At 46.7% G+C, this 15,356-nt stretch overlaps 1 protein-coding gene across 5 annotated transcripts in view; it reads right to left on the bottom strand.

Annotated features, from left to right (window-relative positions):
• The window catches only part of Ppard (peroxisome proliferator activated receptor delta), a 71,729-nt gene that overhangs the window by 36,898 nt on the left and 19,475 nt on the right, over positions 1–15,356 (bottom strand). The gene's annotated exons all lie outside the window — the stretch shown is intronic.

The raw sequence follows: 15,356 nt of genomic DNA, 5'->3' as shown, positions 1-15,356 counted from the left end.
AGTCTGAGAGCCCAAGGAGGACTGGCACCGAGTGGTTCCCACTGATTGACGACCAGAACTGGGGGGTGACAAAGAGGATGGCGAATACCTGGGACAGCAAACCTCTGCCTCTGCCCATGCTGCTCTCCTGCCCACAATGCTTGCCACTTTGCATCTGACTCATTCCTACCTTCCCCACTTTTAAAAAAGCTCTGGTTCAAGTCCCATCCCCTTTGGAAAGCTCTCCCTTCTCTCCCTAGGGCATAGCTCAGACCAGCCCTCCAGTCTGAGTCTCTCAACCATGTTTTAATCTTCAGTAAGTAAGTCTCTTACTTCCTGAGGTTCACAGAGAGTCCTGAGCTGCAAAGATTCTCTTTGTTCAGCCTTCTCCCCAGGGCTGAAAGGACCCCAGAAAAGACCCTGAGGAGGTTCCATAAGCCACAGTGCACTTAACAAATCTAATGCAGCTTAATATCTGGCTGCACAAATGATTAAAAATTATGGTTAAACTATATATACCTCATATAGACAATACAAAGATTTTAATAAAATGCAGTGGACCAGTACATACTGCTATGGAAAGATTCCCAGGAAATACTTCAGTAAAAAGAACTAGGTGTCAAAACAAATTTGTGCTCTCCACTGCTATAGGAGGAAGATAAAATGCTCATATACTTGAGGGTGTGTATGGAGAAACCAATCACCTTCAGCTTCAACCCTAGGGAGTGGGGTTGAAGTCCTGGGAGAGTCCATAATTTTCTGATCTATGTGCTATTTTTATATTAATAAATACTTTAACATAAAAATAAGCTAGTATGAAGGGGTGAATTTGGACTACAACATAGTCCTCTCCAACTGCCTGGAGTTCATCCTGAGGGTAAATTGAGGGCAGTCGGTGGGCTCAGGCCTCAGAAGCCAGATAGACGCTGCAACAGGCCTAGAGGCAGATTTTTAGCACAAATCAAAGTGCAGAGATAACAGGGCTGTGAGCTCACCCAGCTCACTCCCTGGGGCCCTGGTGAGGAGCAACAACTGATGCAACTCTACCTCCTCTGGAAGCTAAAAGCCGGGAGTTTAGAGCCTAGGGCCAAAGGAGCAACAAAGGGTCCAGGCCTGCCTTGAGCCAGTGCTGCCTACCCTGTTTTGTGGCCCAAACTGACCTTCCCCAAGAAGAGGCCTGTTTTCCCCATCTCCCCAACAAATATGCAAACTCAAGATCAGAAGAAGCACCTAAGGGAGCTAGCAGAAGGGAAAAGGCCTACAGGGTGCTGCTAATCCTCCCAGTGTGGAGAGCTCCACAGAGCACAAAGATGGGCTTCCTGGGAACGGAAGCATCCCTGTGCTAGAGGAGTGGGAGAAAGACTGTAGCAACCTATCTGCAAGGTCACTTCTACATCTGAAGCCTCACTCTGGACCTTGAGTTGACCTTCAGGGTTCACCAACAAATTCCACTGTCAGGTCCACAATCAGGTGAACACTTGGCAGGGGTCTTGACCTTGAGATTAGACTCCTTGAAGATATCCCTTTATCCCCCCAGGATACTCCAAGATCTAAATAATTCAAGGTCCAAATGAACTCAGCACTGTTCCTCCAAATCCTAAGTATCTCCCTTAGTTTTCACTTGAATTACAACAACATCTCTAAAGAGCCTCTGCTTTTACTTTCTGCCCCTCCAGCAACTTCCCCGCTTAGAACTCTTCAGAAATTCCCTGTTACTGTCAGAATGAAACCCAGCCTCCTGACAGGACAAGTCCTACTGTGACCAGGCTCTGCCTCTCTTGCTCCACACATAGGCCTTGGCCATGTCCTTCTGCAGGCTCCCCCCCCCCCCCAAGAAGGCCTCCTTTAGGATGCGAGCCTTCCCTGCCCCTGTTGGAGGCTGTCTGGGTTCACTCCAGCCTCTCAGTCAGAACATGGGGCCAATCTCCCTCACCTGATATGCTGGTGAGAGGACACAACATGACAATGTGAAGGGCCTTAAAAAGTGTTAAGAACCAAATAAATACAAAGTATTAAATAACCCGTAAAACACAGCCCATGTGAGGAGGCCTTGCCAACTCCTCCTATCCACCAGTCTAAGAGGCCCGTGCTGCCTGTCCTGCCTCCACCCACTCTGCAGTGGCAATGGCAGCTCCTCCCTGCAGGCTTCTCAGGGTGCTCTGCGCTCTGCTTCTTGCTCTTCTTTGGCCCACTCTTGAAATGGTGATCGTCCCTCATCGCTCCCCATCCACTGGGTCCCAAGCTTGGCTCCCTGCTCTCTGTGGATTTCAATCATAGCTGCACCCCCACCTGTGTGCTGACCTCTCTCCTGCTGACTACGACATACACACAGAGGCCTGGCGGGGCCTCGTGACATATCTGACTACAGTCAGTTATCTCCTGCCAGGCCACGGGCAGCCTGCCCCTCTGCTTTCCTGCCATCCACACCTGCTCCACCTCAGGTGTCCTTGCATAGTCAATGGGACACCAACTCCGGTCACACCTGCTGGAACTCCAAAGTCATCAGGTTCTCCTTCACTACTCACTTATCCAACCTCCATTTAAAGCAATGATAAAATAAAAAAATAGAAGCTACACTAATACCTGGAGACTAAATAATATGCTGTTTAATGACCAATGGATAGCAGAAGAAATCAAGGATTAAATAAAAAATTACTTAGAGGTAAATGAGAATAATGATATATCAAATCTCTGAGATACTATCAGGCAATTCTAAGAGGAAAGTTCATTGCATTGAGCTCATTCATTAAAAGGACAGAAAGTCACCAAATAAATAACCTAACATTACACCTCAAAGCTCTAGAAAAAGAACAAACCATCTTCCCTTTTCCTTGACTTTGCCAATGTCCCAGTTCAGGCCCTGCTTACCCTCCAGATGCTCCTCCATCTGGTCCAGCCCCCAACTCCCACCAGAGACATTCCTGAGCCCACACATGATCTGCCACATCCCTGCCCACAATCTCAGTTTTTAATGTGGCATCCAAGGCCTTCCACTCTGGCCCTAACATGTAAGCGCACTATCCCATAATACTAATGACATGTACTGAATGCTTTCCACAGGCCTTTTGTGTGTGAGAGATACTGTGGATCAAACCTAGGACCACCTCACACATCTCACACACGCTAGACAAGCAGTCTGCCGCTGAGCTCTGTCCCAGTCATTCCTTTGTTTTGAGACAAGACCTCATTGAGTCGTCCAGGCTGGTCTCAAACTCTTGGTCCTCCTGCCTCAGTCTCCCAAGAAGTTGGGAATAAAGCTCCACGGGCTCCACAATCCCTCTAACAACCCTGTGAGGGAGGAACTGCCAGGACTAAAACCCGACAGATGAGGAAACCAAGAACACAAGGGCAAATGCCCAGGTCACAGTCCACATTTCAAGGAATGCCCTTTACCGTGAATGACCACCTCCAACCTCTCAGTTTTCCCTGCAACATTCTAAGTCCTTAAGTGGGTGATGCCAAGGGCCAAAATCACTACATGCCTCTTAAGAAATCTGTGCAACAGCTTCTCACTGCCTCTCTGACTTCCCAAAGGGAACAGACATATATCAAAATGTCAAAATGAAAAATAATGTGGGTTGCCCAAATTATTCCTAAAATTTCCTTTAAGTTTCAAGAAGCAATGGCAATGTTTAGTGGTCAATAAATGTTACAGTAAGTAGAAGTAATGTTTTTATGTATGTTAACACTTTGGCACACCAAGACTCCTGCTTAGTCTGTGTAGATAAACACTTAACTCATTTTACACCCCTGAGAGGGATTTCAGTGTTGTTAAAGTTTCATCATTTCATGATGCCAGACGCCTGGTGAGGAAGGCCCCTCCTGATGATGATTATGACCCTGTTCCTGGAGCCAAGTCTGCCACAGTGCATCCAGGAATAAGATGCTGTCCTGCTACTGGCCTCTGTCTTTCGGGCCTGGAACTTGGCTCTTCAAATGCGTGGCTCCCATGCCAGAGGTTTCCACTCAGCCACCAACTGTTCCTACTTCCTCAGGTTCTAGGTGCAGGTGTTGGGGTCAGAATAGAGGGGTAAAACAAGTCCCAGTGACAACAATGACAAGAATAATGAAAGATAGAGAGAAGAAGACAGGGCACTAGGAACTGAGAGGGAGAAAAAAGGCCAGGGGTAAGCTGGCAGCCGCTCTGAGGCCTGAGGGTATAGACGTTCCTCCTGTCTTTCCTGTTCCACCTGCTTCCTCCACCTCCTCACTCCGTACTGTGCTTACTGACACGAACATGCTTTCCCTCTAGAGTGAGGGCACCTGACCGTTCCTAAGGACTAGAGGACAGTAGGTGCCAAGTTAATGCTGAATGAACGGTGCTGACTCTGCTTGTCGTTTATCCACTATCCACCATCCCCCTCTTGTTCTGTGTCAGAGTCCCAATTCTATTTCAGGTAGTGATGGGCCCAGCTAAAAGACTTCTTAGTCTCCTCTGCCATTATGGGAGGTCATTGAGGGGAAGTTGAAGCTGTTGGGGGAGACTTTCAGGAAAGGTCCTTCAGAGGGAGAGTGTACCCTTGGTGCCAGTCACCATGGTTATTTACAGAACACTCATTGCAGACTGAGCATCAAGTTCCAGGTACTCCATATGTATTCTTCCCAATCCTCACTCTCCTGGGATATTCTCATGCTTATTTTACAAATATGGTAACAGTGACTCTGAGATATTAAGTAGCTATCACTCAGTTACAGAAATTATAGAGGCAAAAGATTTTCTTGAGGTTTCCTTCAAAAAGAAACAAGCCAAGTGCAGTGGTACATGCTTGGAGAGAGGCTTGGGAGGCTGAGGCAGGAGAATCACAAAGTTCAAGGCCAGCTTCAGGAACTTAACGAGACCCTGTCTTGAAAATAAAAGGGACTGGGGATGTAGTTCAGTAATAGAATGTCTCTAGGTTCAATAATTCCTCTTCCTTTCTTCCTCTCTCCAAGTGCCTAGAATGTAGTATGACAGCTGAAGCTAAACTGTTGGGGGGCGCGAATCAAGTCAAGATGGCGCCTGGCAGTTTGCCAGGAGGAGTGGTTTGTGAGGCAACACCACCGAGCCATTAAGATGGTGGGGATTCCTTATTGGCTGATTGCTGTATCTGGATGATGCTAATTGAGTCAGGCTGTGTGTAATCAGTTAGGTATATATACCGCTGTTGTTCCGTAATAAAGCAGTTCCCGCTTCAACCTTCAAGTTGCTTGTCACCTCCCGGTTATTTTGCCCAGCTGGACTGCGGCACCAAACCATTTTGGATCCTAAAAACAGCAGCCACATCCCAAGAATAGCAGAGCAGGGACTGGAAGAAGCCTAGGTTGCTTATGACCTAATGGAGCTTCCACAACTGCTGAGAAGGAAGGCACAGGACCTATTTAGCTATGCTGAGGGCTGAGGACCACAGACACTTAATTCAGCTGGTATCCGCCCCCATGGATACAGCTAAAACAACTTCGGATCTCAATTTGCTTCATTTTCCTCTGATCTTCAGAAACAAGTTCCAAGATCCACTCCCAGAGATCCTGACTCAGCAATGGTGTTGAGATATTCTCTCCTAGAAAAATGTAAAGTCAGACTTGAAAAGGCAAGGAAGCTATCTGAGAGCCACAGGACAAACCCTGATGCCTCAGAAGTAACACATGCAGGTGACTTGTCCTGGGAGACCTTGGAAATCAGAAGGTGACACTATATGTAGTCTGCCATTACTTAGAGAAAAATAAGACCCTGCTCTCAAGGGATTCAGAATCTGCTAAGGACAGGACACATGCAGGACCCACAGAGTGATACTTACTTTAGAAACAGACCCCAAGAACAGAGGAGGCTGCTCAGGGGGGAGGGATGAGGAAAGAGGTCAAGGGAGACAGGCACCTCCAGGGAAGGAACAAGTCACAAAGGCAGAAGCCAGGGCCCACGGCCCGCTAGAGACAGCGACATGGGGGAACTGACGGGCATACAGCTGACCATGTGCCAGAGAAAGGAGTTACAAAATATATGTCATGAAAGGAGGTTCCAAATCAAATGGCTGGATTCTAAAATCTGAGGTTTTTTTTTTTTTGGTCAGTACTGGGCATTGAACCCAGGGATGCTCCACCACTGAGCTATAGCCACAATCCTTTTTATTTTTCATTTTGAGACAGGGCCTCCCCAAATTGCCAAGGCTGGCCTTGAATTTGTGATCCCCTTGCCTCAGCCTCCCGAGTAGCTGGGACCACAGGCATGTGCCATTGTGCCCAGCTAAAACCTGAGCTTTTAAGCATTACAGTACCTGGTATTCAAATAGCTGGTTTGTTGAAGTGTAATACTGAAGAGTCAAGCTAATGTGGGAGAGGAAGATGATCTGGATCATGCAGGGTTTCAATACCATGCTAAGGCTTTGGACTTGAACTTTGAGCAGGGCAGCAGACTGAATCAATGGGAAAAGCTCCCACTAGAGTCACATAGAAATACTGGTTAAAATAAAGCAAATGGTATCCTTAGCCATAATCCAAGCTTCAGAGAAAAATACCCCATGTGCTAGAAATGATAAGAGCTGAAACATAAGCAGCGAGTGGAACTGACACCACCAGGACCCGTGCGCTTCTGCGTCATGTGTGCAGGACGGGGTGTGATGCCTGGCTGCGGCCGAGAGCCCCAGTATCAAGACGAGAGCCTCACAGGGCTGGCTCAGCGCAGGAGGGTGACGAGCTGGAGGGGTGTGAATTCACCCTGCCTGCAGGTGAAGGGGTCCAAACTGAGAAAAGAAGATGAAAACTGAGCCAGGACCACCAAAACAGTGATGGCCCCTGCTACGGTGGGGATGTGTTCCCCAAAGTCCATGTGTTAAAAGCCTGGTCCCCAGTCTGTGGTGCTCCTGGAGGTAGTGGAACCTTCAGGAGGTGAGACCTGGAAGGAATTAGGTCACTGGGGCTGCTACCCCTGAAGGGAGTACTGGGACCCTGGACTCTTCTTTTCTCTTTAATTCCCAGCATCTATAGGGCTTTGCTCTACCACGCATTCCCCACCACCATGTTCTGCCTCATCCAGGTCCAAAAGAAACGGGCCCAGCAACCATGAACTAGAACCTCCAAAACTGTGAGCCAAAATAAACTTTTCCTCCTTACAAGTTCATTATCTCATGTATTTTGTCACACTGGTGGAGAGCCGACTAACACGGCCCCACTACAAGCAAACAGACTGCTCCCAGGACCCTTTCCCAGCCCAAGATTCAAGACTCATTCAGGTCACAGATCCTTCCTGTAAATGAGCTTATTACCCACAATAACAAACTCTACCAGGAAACAGACCACCAAGGAATAAATATCATGCACAAAAAGAAAAGCAGCACCCTAAGAATTAGATATAAAACTAACCTCAGACTATAAAATAAGAATATTTAAATAATTAAAGAGGTAAGCCAGGCAGGTGTGGTGGCACAGGCCTGAATTCCAGTTACTTGGGAGCTGAGTTGCTGGAGTCATAGGTGTGTGCTACCACTCTGGGAGAACCTCCCCCTCCCGCTACACACAAAAAAGGTAACCATACCCCAAGCCCCAGATCAGGACTAACCATGACCTTAGCATCAACAGTGTTCCTAAGTTGGCCTGGCTGGCCCATCTAAGCCCTACTCCTGCTGGGAGGTGGGAGAGCAGTGACAGACTCCAAGAGCAGCAGAGCCAGGGGCTTCTGGAGCCTCTCTGAGTCCCAGGAGCAGGATGGAACAGCTCTTTGGAAGCAGGAGACCCTGCATCTATGCAGCATAGGAGAAACAGACTCAGCAGCTGCAGAGGTCAGGAATCAGGCCCCAATGGTTGCTACTTGCCAGGTGACCATTCCCACTGGTGGAATTTCCAGGTTCAAACCAAGTCATCAGTTTCCCAGTGCCCAGGCTTGACCTCGGAGGACATGCAGCAGGGTGAAGGATCACACCACAAGAAAGGCCACACCAAGCTCCACGTGAGAAGCACCAAGAGCCACAGAGATCCAAGAATGGACCGCTCCTCCATGCAGTTTAGGGACGGAATATGACGCTGTGAGAAAGGTGGTGTTCCTTCCCAGCATCCCCGTTACATGACACCTAGCACTGTAACCCCTGTGGCTGTGTGCCCGGTGTCAATGCCCTCTAGGCAGCGGAAGCTGCTATTTTATAATAATGACACCTAACTATTAAATGCTTACAAAAAGCCAGGCATGTGTTGGATGTTTTACACGCTTTCTTTCATTTACCCACCCTCCACCCCGTACTGGGATTGAACCCAGGAGAAAAGAATTTGGGGTAAGAAGTTTGGATGAGAATGGTCACAGCCATGGGAAGGGACAGGCACAGAGAAGGAGAGGGTGACAGAAGCAGAGAGAAGGCAGAAGCCTAAGAAATGTTCACACTCAGGCCGTGGAAAGGGGAAGAGGAACCAGGTCAGCAGAGGCATGTGAGAGGAAATGGAGGCCAAGGGAGAGCAGGGCCAATTAACTTCCCAGAGCTTACTCCCTTTCTTCTGCGTGTTTCCAGAGGCTAATAAAGTGCTAGGCACAAAGTAGCACCTGGTAACTGCTGAAGTAATAACACAATAATGAACAACTTTGTAAGAGAGACCAAACACAGGAGAGATTCTCAGGTGCAAAGAAAAGAAGTTCAAGGCATCTGGAATGCCCGTGACCTGGGCAAAGGTACAGGGGCAGCACCTTCTGAAAGGCCTGGGGGAGGCGGGGAGGCTACCACAAGGGGAGCACATAGGAAAACCTCGAGAGGTGAGTACAGGACGACCAGCCAGCTGCTAAGGGAGAAGGTGAGTCCCAGGGCCTTAACTGACCCACCACAGAGCACCTGCGACCGCTCTGTGGCACGCTGGAGCAGCCTTGGCCATCTGGCTTTTCCTGATTCCCAAGTGTACACTACGCACATTTATCTAAAACACGCAGCGATGCCACACTCATGTGTGAGGAGGACGACTGCAGTGAAACCTCTCCGTGAGAGGCAGCCGCTGGGACCTGGGGTTCCTGTTCTGCACCCTCAGCGAGTCCTCTGCTGTCACGGTGCGCAGCAGGCTTTCCCAGACAGGAAGTGTGTGGAGAGAAGCAGCACCAGCAGCCAGCGGGTGACTCAGAAGGCGTTCACAGCCCTGTGGGTGCCCACCACCTCTGAGCAGGCAGACGGCCGCCTGCACCAGACTTCCTGCTGGAGCATTCCTCACTTCTATTTCTGAAGGCACACAACTTCCAGAGTGACATCTCCCAGTGACTTCAAAAGGCATCAAAATCAGCAGCCAGAACCAACATCCTCTTACACAGTTTCTACCCACCCAACTCCACCCACCCCCAACACACCACGCACAACAGAAGCAGTGGCAAGAGAACTCTCTGAGGGACAGGAAATGATGCAATGTCACAGTGAGGACGCAGATTCCAGTGTCACCCAAGAGCCAGGATATTCACGGCCCACAAACAAGGACATACGCATCAATTCTTTAACTGGTAAACAGGTCAGACGGTGTTATAATCTAAAAGATCACAGGACTTACTGTGAATCAACCCAAATTCAAAGGGTTGAGGGTCAGGTACTCCAATACTGTGGTGAGAGGATAAATTTGTATAACTTTCTAGAATTGGGAAAAGCCTCCCATTTTGATTCATTCAAAACTACATGCACATATTTTAGAAATAGTATCTACCAAATTCCAGGAATTAAGCTATGGGGGGATTATGTTAACCAGACACACCAGTGGCTGCTCTCAAAGAGCTTCTGTTCTGGACAGGGATTCAGACAACTCACCAGCAAATCAACATACAAGTGATCTCAGAGTGCAGGAGCTTTAAAAGTACAGTGCCCCCCCCCGCCCCCCCCACCCCTGCACATCCTTGGAGATACACTCCAAGATGGTCTGCAGATACCTGAAACTGAATAGTACCACACTCTTGCTATGCTACACTTTCTTCCATACATACAAACCCAAAATAAAATTCTTATTTTAATTTTTTTGTAGTTGTAGATGAACAACATGCCTTTATTTTATTTGTTTATTTTTACGTGGTGCTGAGGATCGAACCCAGTGCCTTCCACATGCAAGGCAAGTGCTCTGCCACTGAGCTACAGCCCCAGCCCCCAAGATAAAATTTAATTTACAAATTGAAAACATAGAGAGATTAACAACAATAAGAAATAATAAAATGGAACAGCACAATAATGCAATAAAATATCTTTTATATCTGGAATTTTCCATTCGATATTTTCAAACCACAGAAAATGAAACTGCAGATAAGGAGGGCCCACTATAACAACAAAAGGTGAGAAAGGCCCTAACTCTGCATCAGCAGGACTGTGGAGTAAGATCAGACACCCACAGGAGACGGGATACTGCCCTACTGTTCAAGACATATTCTTAAAAAAATAAATAAAAATGCATTCTTTTGTGTGTATGTAAAAGATATCACAATGAATTCCACTATTTTGTATAAGACAAAATGGATTCTTAAAAACTATATTCAAATTGCTAGTGATATAAATGCTTCAAGCAGATTTCAAAACAATATCACAATTACATTCGGTGAAAGAAGCCAGTCACAGCTGGGTGTGGTGGCGCATGCCTGTAATCCCAGTGCTTTGGGAGGTTGGGGCAGGAGGATCATAAGTTTGAGTCCAGCCTTAGCAACTTAATGAGACCTTGTCTCAAAATAAAAAATAAAAAGCCTGGGGATGTCATTCAGTGGTAAAACACCCCTGGGGTCAATCCCCAGTACCCTCCCACAAAAAAGGTGGAAGAAGGCAGTCACAAAAGACCACAAATTATAAAATCATACTCATATGAAATGCCTAGAGCTGGGCCGGGGAAGAGACTGGAGAATGGAATGCTAATGGATTACAAAATTTCTTTTCAGAAAAATAAAAATGTTCTAAAACCAGGTTATGGTGATGGTTGTGCAACTGTCTAAACACAAAACCATTAAGTTGCATGTGTCACCAGGTGAACTTTATGGATTATGTCTCCTGAAGCTTCCAAAAACCAGCATCATGATATTATTTCACCATGGTTTTCAAAAAGAGGGTGCGTGAAGGATCCGAGGAGAAATACAAGGAATACCCATCAAAATATTAACCACAGTGATTCTCTGATAGGAAGGTTCTAGGTGATTTTTATGTTCTGCTTTATGCATCCTGTTATTTTCCAGGCATTCTAAAATGTATAAGGCAGTCTTTTAACTGACAAAGAAAGTATCCCAGGTTTTAAAACCTACCTGCATAACTGCACCTTAAGGTAGATCTAAAGCCCGGCATGAGTAAGGTCCTAGCTACATCTAGGGTTATCATATTCTACACACCAAAGATACCAACCAGACAACTAAGCAAAGGTATTCCACATCCAGCTAAATCAGCCCACGACAGTCCTGACCAGAGAGGGTCTGACTGCCATAAAAGCTTGTCCCCCTCTATAAATACTTTAAAAGAAAACCACCAGCCCCCACAAAGCTCAGATAATATCAAAGAATGCAAAAGAAAATCAAAGATCTGAGCAGATTCTGTCAGATACTTCCTGGACACCTTCAGGAATCATTTCCTGGTTGTGAAGAAGGGCCTGCAAAGGATTAATTCTCTCTCATGTGGCCTCCTCTGGCTGATGACTTCAAAGGCATCTTTCTGAGGTCACTGGGACTGAGGGGGAATGCCACAAATAGAAGTCAGTGGTTCCCAGTCAAGCTGCACCCCCAAATCAACAGGGAGCTTTAAAATGCAGATTCCTGGACACCATGCTGGAAATTCTAATTCAATTGGCCTTGGGCAAGGCCAGGAGTCTACATTTTCCCCAAAATTCCCTGGTGAATATGCCAGTCGAGCCATGTGTGGGAATCACTGAACTGCACACCATCTGGGGCAACTGGAAACCAGGCCAGTCTGCACATCTGGCCGCAATGCAGCAAGCACCCCACTCAGCCAGCCCTGTGAACCAAAGGCCACTAAGTGCAGAAAGGGAAACTCCACGGGGAAATTCCAGGCTCCTCTGGCAATCAGTGCTGTAGCCTGGGAGCAGCTAGCAAATCCCCAGGGCAGAGCCTATTTTGGCCCAGTGATCTTGGATGCTGACATGTGAAGGGGTGAGTGGTGCAACTTCAATTCAGAAGACCAGAAGCAAAACCAGCTTTGCAGCTTCCTAGGAGTTAGAAGCAGAAAAGGACACAGCATGGTATGACAGAGAGAGGCTTGCATATGAGTCACATAGATCTGGATTCAAATCCCAGCTCTCCATTACTGGCTGCCCAGGGATTAAAGATGGCCACAAACCCTTGGCCACTCTTCCCGTCAAGAGGTGGAATCCAGTTCCCATCCTTGAATCTGGGCTGGCCCACTGACAGTGTTGGCCAGCAGAAAGTGGCGGAGGCAAGGTTCTGGCCTGAGCCTTTCACCCTCTGGGCCCCCAGCTGCCATAACATAAGAAGTCCAGGACAGTTTCTGAAGGATTAGAGGAAGGACATGCACAGAGAGGCCACCTTAGACATGACAATCCAGCTGGGCAAGCTCAGATGACATCGTGTGAGGCAGAGCCACACAGCTGGTCCTAGGTAACTTACAGAATCAGGAGAAAGGACACGTGGTGGTTAAGGTACTGAGTTTCACGGCAAGTAACTGGAATCCAGACTCTTCCTGAGCTAATCAATTTTCCTCTGAGCCTTGATTTCCTCATCAACCAAATAGGGAATAATGACAACCTTAACAGGGTAGTTTTAAGACTCAAAAGAAGTGAAAGGGCTCTGAATGACTACCACAGCCAAGTGTCACTTGCTGTCACTCTCTGGGCAGATCAATGCTGCACAACATAGGACCAGAGGCCCACCACATGTGTACCAGGGGCTAGAGGGCACCTGTCAAACCCACCGCACCCTCTCCCCAGTAAGCTCCCACTCTTACAGCACTTTCTGGCCACAGGGTATGTCTCATATCCAAAGGACACTAACTGGCCAGGACTCTGCCCAAAAGAGCCCCATGTCCCAGGACGACCCACTCCCCTGCCACACCAGGGCTCCCTCCAGCTCCTCTTCTTCTACTAGTGTCATTGTTGTCCCAGCTTCTCACAGTCTGTCAGACTCCTCCATCTCCCTTCAGAATCCAGGAAGGACCAAGACCCTGCCTCCCCAGTCACTCCCCTCTTGCCACTCCCACCTCCACCAAAGGCACAGTCTTCAAAGCTGGGTAGATTTGACTGCGGTTCTGTAACTTTGTACCTGTGTGACCATGTACAAGGGTCTTAACTTCTCTCAGCCAAGTGTCCTCTGTTGCAAATTGGACATCAATTAATAGTTCCTTCTTTCTGTAGTTGTTTTGAAGATGAGAGAAAACACAGCTGAAGAGCACAGACGGGAAGTCCTCAACATAACTGTTAGCAAAGGCCCAGGAGCTTCCCGCCTCGGTTACTAAAGCCATCTCCTACTAGTGCGCTCCCTGTAATTCTCTCCAATTTGATCCCTCAGGTATGATGCTAGCAGATTAACTGTCCTAACTTTCCATACCCTCCCTGCGTCTTCTTAAATCAGTCCTAGCCTCTCAGCCGAGCAGGTAAGATCTCCAACTGTAACGGCCCCATCCTGCAGCCCTGATGTGCTCTGGTCCATCCCAGCCTCACTGGCACTTGGTACAAGGCCAGTCTTCTAAAATGGATGGCAACAATCCCATCTCCCGGTATTCACATCAGCATGAAATCCCCTCCTGACCTTGGCAACCACAAGATAATAAGCACTGCTTGAAGCCACTAAGTTTGGGGGTAACCTGTTACCAACACTCTTGACTTCCCATCACCCCTGAGCTGTTGCTCGCACTTGCCCTCCCCGCACCTCTCGGTCTGCTCAAGTTCTGCCCAGATGCGAGGGCCACTGCGATTACAGTAACCGCTGTATTATCTGCGAGGCCACTCAGATGCCAGTGCTCACACTGAGCCTTCCTTGCAGTACTAGGGATCAAACCCAGGGGCACTTGTCACTGAGCACATCCCCAGCCATTTTATTCATTTATTTATTTTAAGTTTTATTTTGAGATAGGGTCAAGTTGCCCAGGCTGGCCTCAAACTTGTGACCTTCCTGCCTCAAGTCTCCCCAAATAGCTGGGATTCCAGGCCTGCCACCATACCCAGTCATGATCTTAGATATAGAAAATCCTAAGGGATCCACAAAAATCCAGAACTGCTAGAACTAGTAAGCACAGCGAGTTCAGGATACAAGATCAATACATAAAAATTAATTGTATTTCTATACACTAGCAATGAACCAAGAAATCCAAAGTACAGTCTGTCTAACAAGAGTCAAGAAGCAGAGTCCAGAGACATTGAGAGGGGAAAATATGCTAGAAAAGTTCCTGGAGATCCCAAGAGACTTGTCTTTTGCACAAGCACCAATATGGAACTAATTAAAGAAGAAAAATAACTAGATATATCCTGGTGATGTGTTTGAAATACAAGAATAAAGTAAATTCTAATGTACTTCAGAGAGGAAAAAAACATTTCTTACAAAAGACCTAGAATGTGATTAACCTCAGCAGTTGCATGGCACTTCCTCAAAAAAATCAAGGCTCAGTTGTGGAGTGCTTCCTGGAATGCCACGAGGCAGGGATGCGCTGATCCCAGCACCACTCAGAATAAACGAGTAAATGAACAAATAAAATCGTAAGTTACCATGTGATACAGCAATTCTATCTTGGGGTATATATATGCCTAGAAGAACTAAAAGCAGGAATATGAACAGCTATCTGTATACCCATGTTTACAGCAGTAAATGCTGTAATATTGAAATAATCCAAATGTCTGTTGACGGATGAAGAGATAAACAGATGTCCTACACAGGTACAATGAAAACTTATTCTGCCCTAAAAAGGAAATGGGTGTTATTATTTTATAGATCTGGAGTTTCATTTTTGGCTATTATGAAAAAAATTCTGGAGATGGACAGTGGGGTGATTACAGAAGAATGTAAATTTTCTTATTACCATGGAATAAAACACTTAAAATGGTAAATTTTATGTTATACATATTTTACCATGATTAATAATAAATAAAATAACCAATAAACAAAAAAGAATGAATGAACCAGTGAGAATATGGCACAACCACTTTGGAAAACATTGTAAGGTTCCTCAAATGTTAGAGTTATCATATGACCCAGCAACTTCACTAGGTACCAAGAAAACTTAAAGTACATGTCCACACAAAAGCCTACACATAAATATTGAGAGTGAAAGAATGAAAACAATCCAAATGCCCATTAACTGATGACTAGATAAACAAAATGTTGTACATACACACCATGGAATATTATTCAGCCATAAAAAGGAATGTTACATTCTACATGCTAAGTGAAAGAAGCTGTACACAAAAGCATAAATGCTGCAGGAGTCTACTTATACAAGATGTATAGAAGAGGGGAATCCACAGAGAAGGGAAGAAATGGT

The sequence above is a fragment of the Marmota marmota genome, unplaced genomic scaffold (assembly GCF_001458135.2).
Source record: "Marmota marmota marmota unplaced genomic scaffold, marMar, whole genome shotgun sequence".
NCBI classification, from domain to species: domain Eukaryota; kingdom Metazoa; phylum Chordata; class Mammalia; order Rodentia; family Sciuridae; genus Marmota; species Marmota marmota.
This window is presented reverse-complemented; position numbering and strand designations above follow the sequence as displayed.